The following is a 12,845-nucleotide window of genomic DNA, read 5'->3' as shown; positions in this document are numbered from 1 at the left end:
AAGTTCATATTTTATGGTTCATGGAGTTGTAGCTGTAATTTATAAACCTCTTGAATTACCTTAGTAGAAAAGTATATTGCTATCGCCACGACACATTTTTCCAGCATATATTAATCACAAGTTTCTTCTACTCAACGTTTCTATCCTTCAAAAATATAAATACAAACGCAAGTAGGAAGGTTTATGTGAACCCCTACAAGAAAGCAAACTTTGTGTAACAACAATTAGGTTTTCAAAATCGTAAAATTTTGGAATATTTGCACTAAGTGGTGGTATTCAAATTCTTATATATTTACTCTAAAATTATTAATAATTTTTAGCACAGCCGCTAGCCCGTGCAGGTGCACGGGTTGACGGCTAGTATTTGCTAATTGCAATCACGCCAGCCCGTGGTAGACACATGTGGATTAGTTCCAAAATCCAAACTAGTATGCTGGATGCAAGCATGCTTGATACCAGGTCTTCTTGTATCAATCATAAATCTCCAAATAAAATAGTATAAAATCAAAAGGTTTCAACTTTACTTAATTAAACTTAAACTTATGGCGACCCTATCTTTCCAAAAAAAAGTACCGTTTTCAGCAATCCTGTTTTTGGTGTTATTTTATCTTCAATAAAGCTGTATTAATATGAGAGTGAATAAAAAATATTATAGATGTTAACAAAATTTTCTGTAAACTTGGTTAATGTTTATAGAGCATAAGAGAAAGCTACAGTAATATGCAGAGTAAAAAAACAGAGGGAGTAGTAAGGAAGAATCATCAAGACAAAGGAACGTTACTGTTTACAAATAAAGCAGCTGAGTCGCTATAATGTCCTATCAAGAACTTTGTAGTGCATGAAACAACCAGCTGCACGCGCCAAGATCGAAACTTGCTACTTCTGTAGTGCAGGACAGCAAAATGTGTTCCGATTTCAATCCAATGCCAATGAGCGCTCTTCTGGTTTTGGATGTTTAACAATATACACATTGTGGAGTTATCTAACTTCGAAGTGTGTAGTTGGCGGTTAACGCATATTTCAAATCTCCCATGCGACCAAGATGTATGAACTGACTGGGACAGTTGGTCTTGACCGCGTTGGCACCTATATGAGATCTACAAGCAGCTTAACCTTCCTGTTCACATTCAGAATGTTCCAGAACTGCATACATATTATTAAGGAATTATGATAACATTTTTAGAGTTGAACCGCGTTGGCACAATTCTATCCTGCAGAAGCCGGACGACAGGGACCTATTTATGACGGCGTCTACGCGGCTGGGGCATACGGCCAGGGAGGTTTTCTAGCCCCATGGATGGCGGTGTGATCTTCGGTTAGGATCTGCCACATCATAGGCTGGACAGATTTATTTATTCTTGAGTTGTAAAACATTTTTTATTTTTGGGACGGATGGACTTATGGGCTGTGTGCATCGTGCTATGCAGAGGCCGGGCATTCTTTCGATGCGTTTGTATCACCTCGATATATCAATTGAATGAAATGTCCTTTATCGAAAAAATTATGCCATATAAGAACCGAAATGAAGCACCCTGGTAATTCCTTAGGATTTGGCAAATTAATCATACTAGATATAACAAAAAAGGAGAAGTTGCATACCTTCTGCAATGAATGAATGAGGGTACCGAGCGGTGGAGAGTTAACTTTTGCTCGGCAGGCAATCTGACATTGCATAACAAATTTAGCTTGACTTTACTCAACAATTGTACATCATAGACATTCTAATAAGTACATATTCCAACTGCAAGACATACCTCATCAAGTCTTATATATCCAGGTGGTAACCTTGGGTCACTCTCCTCAATCATGGTGCCAAGAAGTTTTTCGACGCCATTCTCACTTGTGTGTGCCCGTCCCCATTGCACAGCCAAGTTTAGCATTTTTGTAATGGAAGAACAATCATGTAGAGGACCTGTCCAAAGTGGGCCTACAACTGTGATTGAAGTGGCATCCTGCAAAATAAAATGGTAATTATATACTACCATAACATCAGTCAAGTATTTTGTGCTAAACTTGGGTTAATAAGATCTTTTGCGGTACAGTAATAAGCTTGTGTAGAAATAACTATTGACTAATCAGTAAAACAAAATACTGATCAGCTTCAAATCTAACATATAAAAGCTGCTAGAGTACCCGCCATTCCAGGGGCATTCACGGCGCGCATGCGTTCTGGCCGCACGATCTGCCTCGCTGGCCCGATTTTACAGTGCTGTCAAAAATCCCGCGGTTAGTTTTTTTGGACATTGATCTTTCATGCTTGAGTGAATGACGTGTGGGGCTCCTTTCCTCACGGGCCCGTTTTACAGCTACATTGAGAAGAAACCTCAGGGTCCCGTATGTTCTGTGTGCGGTGGAATCAGGTGAAAACCTAGCTGCCAATCCCCTCCCATCCTCGGTCTCCAGACCCCATGCCTCGTCTCTCCTCCTCTCCTGCTCATGATCGCCGCCGCCGCGCCCCTTCTCCTCCTTCTCCTCTGCCCAGCGCCGCCTCTCCTCATCTCCTTCTACCGGATCCTGCCGGATCCTCCCGCATGCCGGCTTCTCCTTGAAGAGAAGGGTCACATCCGCAGGAGAAGAGGGGTGGCGCGGGAAAATTGAGGAGTAGCATCGCAGCTGGGTCTTGATGGTGGGGGTGGAGGAGCAGGGGAGGCCGGTGGTGGGGCGAAGGAGCAGCGTGGCCGGTGACCGGGGCAAGAAGCAGTGGGGGCAGCGCTCCCATCGCACTGGGGTGGAGCTGCAGGGGAGATGGGGTGGTAAGCCCTTGTTCACCATGGCTTCTATTGGCTTGCAGGTATACTCTGGCTAGGTTGTTCTTTCTCTAACTTAGGCTATGGTTGCAACCGCTGGCTGTTTTGTTGGTCTTGATGTATTTGCTTTTTTATAAGCTTATAGTTTGAAAAACTATATACAATGATTCCTAATTTGATGCCAATAGCTCCTGTGAGCATCCACTGTGACGGGTTCTTGTGCTGATTACCAGAGGCAGCAGCACAGTCGTGGAGTACATGTACATCAACGATGACGGTGCCGGCAGCAATGACACGAGGTGGGCGATTTGACCAGCGCAACATTCTTGTGTGTTCATTTAGACATTCAGGCAAGAATCTGGTCCTTGTCTTTCCATGCACGCCTATATTTTTAGACATTCTTGTTTCTGTGTATGCGTACACATAGAAGAGATTAAATATGTCTGAAACATGTGAAAGCATGCATATTTTTACTGGGCTCGAAACATATCTGACCTCTGCTGCTCAAAATATCTAGGAGGAATTCTAAATGCCCAATTTTATCAATTATTTAGTTTAATAAAGTTTGTCCCTGATTCTCAGTCTCTTAGGTACAGTATGTTAGTTCAATAAAGGCCATTCCTGTCCTTAGTTTAATAGGTACAATGAGCTTTTCAATTTGTCGTTCTCATCTTGCTTAGAGTGATTTTATCTTCGTCTTTATGCACACAACTTTTATGATTTTAGTCTCTAGATGAAGCTTTTGTGGCCAGCAATGAAAACTGCTTAAATATGAGCCCGCCCAGCCACCCGTCATCCACGACCCTCCTCCTTAAGCCCTTCTTGTCTCTTCAGGCAGGTGAGCTCCTTCCTCCCCCCTCCTCTCTCTCTCTTTTGATTTTATGCTGGTAGATGTGTTTGATGTGGGTTCTGCTGCTGCCAGGCTTGGCTCTGCTTGGCCTAACTCTACTTGTGTTGTTGCTATGTGCTACTATATGTTGTTGGTTGCCTCCTTGGTTATTTGTGAATCTGAAAACACTTTGTGAGAAGCAATGATTGAAGAGAAGGCTATGATCCAATGGGAAGAGCTTCATTTTCAGTTTTTTTTAAGAATTGATGAAGGACATGTCATATGTTCAGTTGTTAACATTCTCTCTATGGTGTATGCACTTGTTGTTCATTGCATCGGAGGGAGAGGAAAACTCTTTATGAGAAGCAAGGATTGAAGAGAAGGCTATGAGCCATTGAGAAAACCTGAACTTTAGTTTTTTATTTAAGAATTGATGAAGGATATGTCATATGTTCAGTTCCTTACATTTTCTCTATGGTGTATGTACCTGTTGTTCATTTCATTCAAGGGAGAGGACAACAAGAGTAAGAAAGCCTTGCAACATGAAGGCAGTACCACGCAGCACCAAGTCAAGCGCATTGGCCTCGATCGCAAGAGACCAGTACCATCAGGTTTGCTTGACTGCTTGCTAGGTTAGTGGTTCATCTCTTATTCTTCTTCATGTAGGAAATAAAAGGTGCACATATAGAAGAGTCCATACTGGGCATCCTTTTCTTTTTTAGTTTTTGCAATCCATGGCAACGTGTGTTATATATTTTCATAATTCTTACCACTTACTTATTTTTTCAGCAGCGTAGTTTTAAATGCAGTAATGCGTGTTTATGCTTTGCAGCCCGGCATCGAACAACACCCTTAATAAAGCTACATGGTGGATGCTAATTGTCATAATTTGACCGACAAATCTGTTTGAATAGATTATACACGATTGATGTGATTATTAGATGATTGCAGTCTACCCCAGGGTGAGTTTATCCTTTTGGTTTATGCAAAAATGCTTATTTGGCTTCATGTGTAACATGAGTTTTCAGTATCTAATATTTGTTCTGTCCAACATGAGTACATAAGAAAGAAGTGCTACTACTACATTACTGCTGCTTGCCAAGGGAAAAGAGAGTTCAATTGTAAAATGAGATGCCAGGTATTGAGGGCTAGACTGTACATGGCAAAGATTAATTTGTTATGGTGAAGCCAAAGCTTTAGTGTTTGAGTCATTGGGTGTCATCTTTGTTAACTTATTATTAAGTATATCAACTATGTATTTTGTCCCACATAAATGAGAAAAACTCTGCTTTTTTTGACATCATGACTCATTGTCATGTCTAAATATTTGAATTTTATATTGATGTTTTGATCGTGGATGCCAAAACATCACAGTTTGCCTGATAGAGTTAATTCCATTATAAAATGAAGATCCTTCCATCAATTAGATAGCTTTTATTAATTTGATTTTTCTATTTTGAATATACATATTGGTTATTTGGATGCTTTCGTTTGAAAATTTGCATAGATCAATGAGGATTCAGGCGGCGGGGAGGGGACTGGTGATAGGAAACATGGGTCCAAGAAGAAATCAAAGACCATGGTGAGTTGTTCTCCCTTTTCAAATTTAAAGCCTAGACTAGAATCGGTCAATTGTGATTTGGCAATATGATTAGGATAGCATAATATTCTGCTAATAGCTTCACGAGGTAATTATGTCAGCTATATATGTGTTTGTTTTTTACTGTAGTGAGATCACTTATTTTAATTTGGAAAATAGAAACATGAAGTGTGGTTATAAGAATCTAATAGCAGATGTTCTTAGCATGAACACGCTTTGTAATGTACCTACTGACTAATAGCACAATCATGACTTGGCATGCCCGGTTTTACTTTACGAAGAGTAGTATGTGGTGCTCTAATATTCAACCGTGTTCTTGAATTGGGAATTATGTTTATAATAGTTAAAGTGCTTGTGTGTTGGTTTGATGTATATAAGCGAAAGAAAATAAAAAACGGGTGGAAGAAGGGAACTTCTTGCTTTTCTTTTCCTTTTGTTTCTCTGTTTGATAATTACTCCCTATGATGGGCAGGTTTGAGAATAGGAAACGTCCTACTCTTTGATCCCTTTTTGTGTGAACGGCTCGATGGCAAGGGTGGCTATCTGCTCCTCGCTCTATTGGTTGTGTCTTTGTCTTCCCCGTGCAATGCACCACACGCCTATTTGTTGCTGCTGTGTGTGCGTGTCTGTGTTGTGATGTGCATATGAGCACGTTTATGGTGTGTGCGCGTGCGCATGCGTGTGTGCGTGTCTGTGTTGTGATTGCGTGCGTGGGTGTGTGTCTGTGTTGTGATGTGCATATGAACATGATTTGTTCAGCCACTTTAGGCATTACCACATCTATAATACCATTTTCTAATATCTGATAGTTGTATTGGCTGCGGCTAGCTTTTGGGATATAATTTCGAAGGGTATTCTTCCCATATGATCAGTTCTGCGGCCTGCACTCATTTTTACTGCCATGAATGGTGTCTAAGTCTCCCTCTCTCTCTCTCTCTCTCACTCTCTGTGTGTGCCACTCTCTCTGAGATTTGAAATTATTATTTCCTGTTATCAATCATGGGGATGTTACGATTTCTATTTATTTGTGTGGTGGCCAATAAAATCTGACAAAAAGTTGTTATCCACCTCCTTCCATGATGGCAAACCTCCAACTATTGTTTCTTTTCCGGTAGGATATGCATTCGATCCAGTCCATGTCTTGGCCTCTTTTTGACATGTGTATTTCTATGTTCTTCTTCCAGGTATTGTTCAATCCACCAGTAGCTAGCGGATGTCGTGCTGTGATTAAAATAGTAATGGGTACACATGACCAATAGTATAGTGCAGGAACAACTGCTCTCACATCCATTACTAGCCCACATACGGACATACCTACCAGGGAATTTACTCCAAGTATGTTGTAGTTAAATATATATCGAGCTGCCAAATGTTGCTGTCGTCTATGTTTCTAGTCAATTAACTGGCTAGCTATAACCTGCAGGCAACTCGAATGATTCAGAAATTAAAGACCCAAGCGAAAGAGGGGGAAACACGAGTTGTGGATGCATGAAGGGAATGAGACACATCTAGAAGAAATGTGTTTTCTTGTGTTGTGGATTTAGGAGGGCTCCATATATCTAGCCAGGGATGGGCACTATACTGACAACAATTACCAGAATGGAGAGTAGAACAAGGAAAACTTCTCGAGGACTCTGATCGTGATTTGTCTTGCTTGGCCGCCGAGGCTTGTCGCCGGACAGAAGACTTTCGGCGGTGAGTGCACATGGGCATCATCTGACATTATCCTGTAAGCACTGCTACTCTGGTTCAAGGCACAGATGGACCTGGAAGGTGTAAACCGAAGAAGACATACAAGGAGCACAAAGCTGTTGGAGTGTGAGTTCAAATGAGTTGGGCCATGGGCCATATGTTGGGTGATTTGATATTATCGTGGAGATATAAGCTCGAAGTTGTTAACCGTGAAAAACAGTGGCCAAATGAAATAATCACCTGCTCCACTCTTTCGTGTTCTTTTGGACCACGAGCAGAGATGGTAGACCCTGGTTTGGGCAGGCACTATCCCAAACCGTGAAAAACAGTGGCCAATTGGAAGCACTGGGTGGAGGGAACAATCGCAGAGATAGACCCTGGTTTGGGCAGGCACTATCACAGAGGCGAGGTTCTGAAATGCGTCGACATTGGGCTGCTGTGTGTCCAACAGAAACCCACGGACCGGCCATCCATGTTGTCCATCCTTGTCACGCTCGGCAGCGACACAGTCTCTCTCGAATCTCGATGCCCCCTACAGGCCAGCCTATGTCTTCGACAGGACCACGAGCTACTTAGAGACTGCTGAGCTCGTCAAGGAGAATAAGTCTTCCCAGCCTCACTCATCGATCTCGGAGCTTGAGACTACCTAGGTAAATAGACTCACGCGCCAAGTTCATCTTGTAAATATACTCCTTCCATCCTTAAAAGAGTGTACTTCCAACTTTGTTGGAGAGTCAAACTATCTCAAAGTTTGACCGAGTTTGTACATATAAGCACTTCAAGGCTCGTACTTCCACTAGTTTGAATACTCACAAGCATCGATTTGAACTAATAAATAAATATGTTGCTACTTATTATACTACTTAACAACACAAAAGTACTCACACACACGGAAGTACTTAAGACAGCCAAACATGCTTGGCAGGCAGATCCTACGCGGAACTGCTTAACACAACCAAACATTGTTCTCTTCCAACCACATCAAGCTAGCTACTCGTCAACCTCCCACCTAAATATGATATGCATGAAGAGGATCGGCCCTTGTTGTCCATGGTGGAGCGCGATGCTCAACTTGTAGCCTTCCTTTTTTTTGCGAGAGAACTTGTCGCCTTCCTTGTAGCAGTAGTTCTGACAAATGATCTTCCACCCATTGACGACCAGATGTCCATCTTCTTGTGACGTGGAGTACGTGGTTGCAAAGTCAATTGCGTTAGAGATAACAGTTTGAATGCCACCACTACCCTGAATCTGCATGACTGCATCTGCTGAGACACTATAGCACGCTTGAGTTTCTGTTACAAAACACATGTAGTCAACATATAAACATGCTTGAGTGTCAGCACCACAACACGCTTGAGTGTCAGCGTCCAGCGTTGTGACAGATTTTGACATTGTTCTGCCCTCAACCGGCGGGCGCAACAGTAGGAATGGATTCATATGCTCAACAATACTACTCTTCGACTCACGCACGTGAGGGGTTCAGGCATCCAAGAATCACCTGATGTGATATGAATGTGTCTGTCAGATTATTTCCATACAAAAGCTCTTCATCGAATGAGTGCAGTCAAACTATTAAAGTATGACTACATTTATTTGTGCAGTGAGTTGGATATGATGCTGGAATTTATTTATTTTTGTGAAAAACCCTCACTTCTATTCACCAGCTTTATACATTACAAAGAACCTCTTTTAAAGAAAGAAATTATGACGTAGACATGGGGAGCCAGCTATCATCTTCCACTGGAACATGCCGATGGCGAGCCACTGCCACCCCTTCGTCACTGAAGCTGGGCTGACCTTCTTTGTTCAGGCGGTCGGGAAGTCATCAAAGCAAAGGCCCTGATGGGATGGCGCCATGAGGAAGAAAACATTGGATATGTCGAAGATGTCAAAGCCGTAGATGTCGAACAGGCCCCTGTGCCATACCCACCGGCGCAGAACCACGTCCTAAACAGGCAGCAGGCGCTCTCGACGCCACACGCCAATCCGCCGCTGCACCCTCCCCATGAGCTCCACAACAAAGCCTGAGCAAACCCTTTTGCCATGAAGATGGAGAGGGGGGACAAAATCCCCACAGCATAACCGCTGCCTCCACCACGACGTCCATGCCTGGAGCACAAAAGCGTGCCGGATCCGCAGATCCACAAGCACGAGGAACATGCATGTTGGATGGTGGGGTTGAGCTCTAATTCAAACATGATTATGAATATAATGGGAGCGCCATAAGGGGGAATGAGTACATACATCAATAAAAAAACCTTATCTTTTAATTCTTTTCCTTTGGTCAAAAATTGGATGTCCATTGTTATCCGCTTTCTTGCATGAGTTATTCTTAGTTAATGATATGTAAAATTGATGGCAGATTGGTGCAATTTAACAGAATTAGAATTGTTTTATTTAGAGCTTCTATTTATCTCATTGTTTTTGATATTTTGGTTGAAACTTGAAATTTTCTATTTATAGATTTGTCTCACAAGTTATTTTTATAGTGTTATAGTTTTCGTTGGTAGTATACACACATACTACCATAAAACTAGTGGTAAAAGTTACATCTTGAAAACCGCATCACTTAAAAAGCATCACTTTTTGAACTGAGGGAATATGTAGTAGCACCCCAACTAGCTAGAAAGGCAGTCAAGATGAGAGATAGAGCACTAACAAATGGGAATGTAGGTTAATTGGGCGAAGTTGGATGCGTGCACAATGTTTTGCCTTGCTTTGACAACGTTGCTTTACTCTTTGTAGCACACTCCAGGGACAGGTAGAAGGCCTAGCTGCTCATGCTAATCCGCGATCATAAGAAGGTACAATAGGCAAGGCTACAACCTTCACCAATGCCATCTGTAAGACATGGAGGATGGGACGGCTGAAACAAAGCAACGGCAAAGAGGGGAAGGTATGGCAGCTGCAAAATGAGATGAAATAGAAAAGGAGAGAGAGAAAATAAGTAGTTGTTGTTGACATGGATTGTAGCATTTTCCATTAGGAACATAGCTATTCAGGCATAATTAAGTCATTTTCTTCTAATAAATAAGACCTAATAATGAAGAACTGGGAACGAGAAATAAAAGGTTAACATGCAAGGCATGCCATAAAAAGGAACAAAATATATGAAAAACGACCGTGAACTACAGTGCTTCATGCACAGGCTCACAATGCTAGACATTTTCCTTTTGAGGAATTGATGAAATTAGTTACTCTCGCCTCTCATTTTTCCTTCGAAAAGGAGGGAAAGCCCCTTGCATTTGTGTCAATTTATTCATGCAACTTGCATCTCCCACTCTGGGCTTTATTAATTTAAAGTTTGGTTCATTTTGAGCCTTTCTTCTAAAATTTCATAGTTGTAGGATGCATGTCTTCTTCAAACCGTTGGATTAGATGCTTGACCATTATATGTGTGGCTTTCATATTATCAAAATGCATTCAATAATACTCCAAGAATTATACAAATGTACGGTGTGGAACACATGATAAATTTACAACCTTAGATGCTGTGTTGTTCTGTCTGAAGTATTAGACTTTGAAGAAAATGTGATAGTATGCCCACCAACCATTCATTAAACATTGATGTCACCCTTATAAATCTCGTTGCATACATGTCTACAATCATTGTATATAGTCTCTTCTCCTATTTCCTCTTACCCATCTTAGCTCCTTTAGGCCAGTAGACAGTACAGTAGCAGTAGCACTCAATCCAACACGAATAAAACTTTGATTTGGGGGAAAAGAGAGACTGGTCTGATATGAGCAAACTTAGTACTGACTAGCATTTGGACGCATAGAGTGAGTTGGGAATGGGAGGCACTCGGGAGCACATCATCTATTGAAGCTCAGAGCCTACTTTCTCCACTTGTTGTGGCAGCTGTTCCAGCGGAAAGATTTGCAGTAGCTGACCCAGATTCAAGGTACTCCTGGGGCTGGAAGAAGATGGAAGCTGATGGAAGCTGAAGTATGCTATTTTGTGTGTGTGTGTGTGTGTGTGTTCGTGATTTTGTTGTTTTGATTGGCATTATACACTAAGTTTACATCTTGAAACTATGTCAATTTAAAAGATGTCTACTTTTTTAACTAGTGGGGATATTTAGCAGCACAAAAGAACACGTAGGGGAGTCCAGACAAGTAGAGATAGAGTACTCACAAATGAGCAAAGTAGGTTAGTTGGGCATAGTTGGATGCATGTACTGCACGAGAAATGTGAGGTATCTAGATGTACATGCCTTTCTATTTTTACGAAAATGTTGCTTCTTTCGATTATTTACGACAGAAAATTTGAACATTCAAGTTCTGGTAGCATGCAGAAGGGACAAACACAAGGCCTTTCTGCTGATCTACGAGAACAACAAGATATATTAGATGATGCCGTAACCATCACCATTTTGACACCAAAGACATTGAGGACGACTGACTATACAGAAGCAACGACTAGGAGAGGAAGGGACGGTTGCAATATGATATTAATGAAAAAAGAAAGAACGCTGGTGATCATTCATGCTGAGTGTAGCATTCAACTTTTGGAATATAATTAACTCATGCTTTAGGAAATAACAATTAGCAAGATTCATTAAAAGAAGAAAGTGGAGTGAGATCTTTCTTTTAGGTGCATGCCATGCACAGACCAAAGGAGAAAAGAAAAATATGCTACAACATGAATGCGAGACCGCATTTCATGCAAGTTCACAACACTAGTTCTTTTTTCCTGAGAATATTTCGTGACAAGCTACTTCCCCTCCTATACTATATATATTCAAACTTTCTTCTCCCCTGGCTCCATATATATATGAGCTTTGTTTTAGGTGACTGCGATCATACAATAAGTCAATAGTACAATTCTGAATTGGAGTTGCCTTATTTCGAAACTTGGAATGCACCCATAATTATTAGGGATACACTTGAGTCTCCAGTACAAAGTGTGCAACCTTTCTTGGAAATGGGAAGCTCCGGGAACACATCGCCTGCCACTATTCGACTGCTAGCTTGTGGTGATATCAGTTTGAACTTGCCAGAAACATCAGGCGCTTCATGCAGCTGCCGACTGGCGAAGTGAAACATTACATAGGGCGCTGGCTCACAGAAAGAGCCAATGGTGGATAGTTATCCTCGTTAAGATAGCACACAACGGCATGCAACTAATGTTTCTACTATCACCCCGTATGAGAGACTAAACGGTCCTATCTAGCCTTGCCAGGCCATGTTGTGTCTGGCAATGCTTCAAGTGAGATGCACCATTCTTTGTACCTTGATTCTCCCGGTCACCTTCCAGAAGAATTATTGCGTACCATTGCTATCCAAGTATCCAAGTTTAGCCGTCACGTATGTTTCATTTGTAGTTCCGTGACAAATTACTGAATGCTGCCATTTCGCCTAGTGCTGCATCGTCCATCCCAGTTATTGCTAGAAGTTCATATCCAACTAGCACTTTCTATTATTATGTGGATGTATTGCACTAACCGGAGCAACATTATTATTAGAAATAGGAAGGGATGTGTTTTCAGATGTCTCCTAACTACAGGGTAGATACGTACAAGTATAAACCACACACCACCATAGCGACATCACCACATATCACACACAACTCCATGAACAATTCATCTAGCAATACACCAAACCCTTCATCTTGTGTATATAGTTTGTGTGTTCATGTGGTTACGGATGTGATCTGATTAATACATTTTTTTAGTGAGTACACAATTTGCAGCAAAACTCAACCCGCTTGCACAATCATGTGACCTGAGGCGGTACGCTTTGTAAGGTTTGCTTGATAATACTCCTCATGTACCTGGACCATCATATAATTAATTTTATTATATGAACTTTTGGTGATGAAGTAGCAAAAGTGAATGTCTTTATTATTATTTTTTCTCGTGTAAGGTAGATATGTACAAACCACAAACCACAATAGTGACACCACCACAACTGTGATAACAACCAAACACGGTATATCCCCGTCATTTCTCTTTCCTCATTCATGCCATTTATG

Source organism: Triticum dicoccoides, chromosome 3B, assembly GCF_002162155.2.
Source record: "Triticum dicoccoides isolate Atlit2015 ecotype Zavitan chromosome 3B, WEW_v2.0, whole genome shotgun sequence".
Classification (NCBI taxonomy): domain Eukaryota; kingdom Viridiplantae; phylum Streptophyta; class Magnoliopsida; order Poales; family Poaceae; genus Triticum; species Triticum dicoccoides.
Note: the sequence above shows the minus strand (reverse complement) of the source record.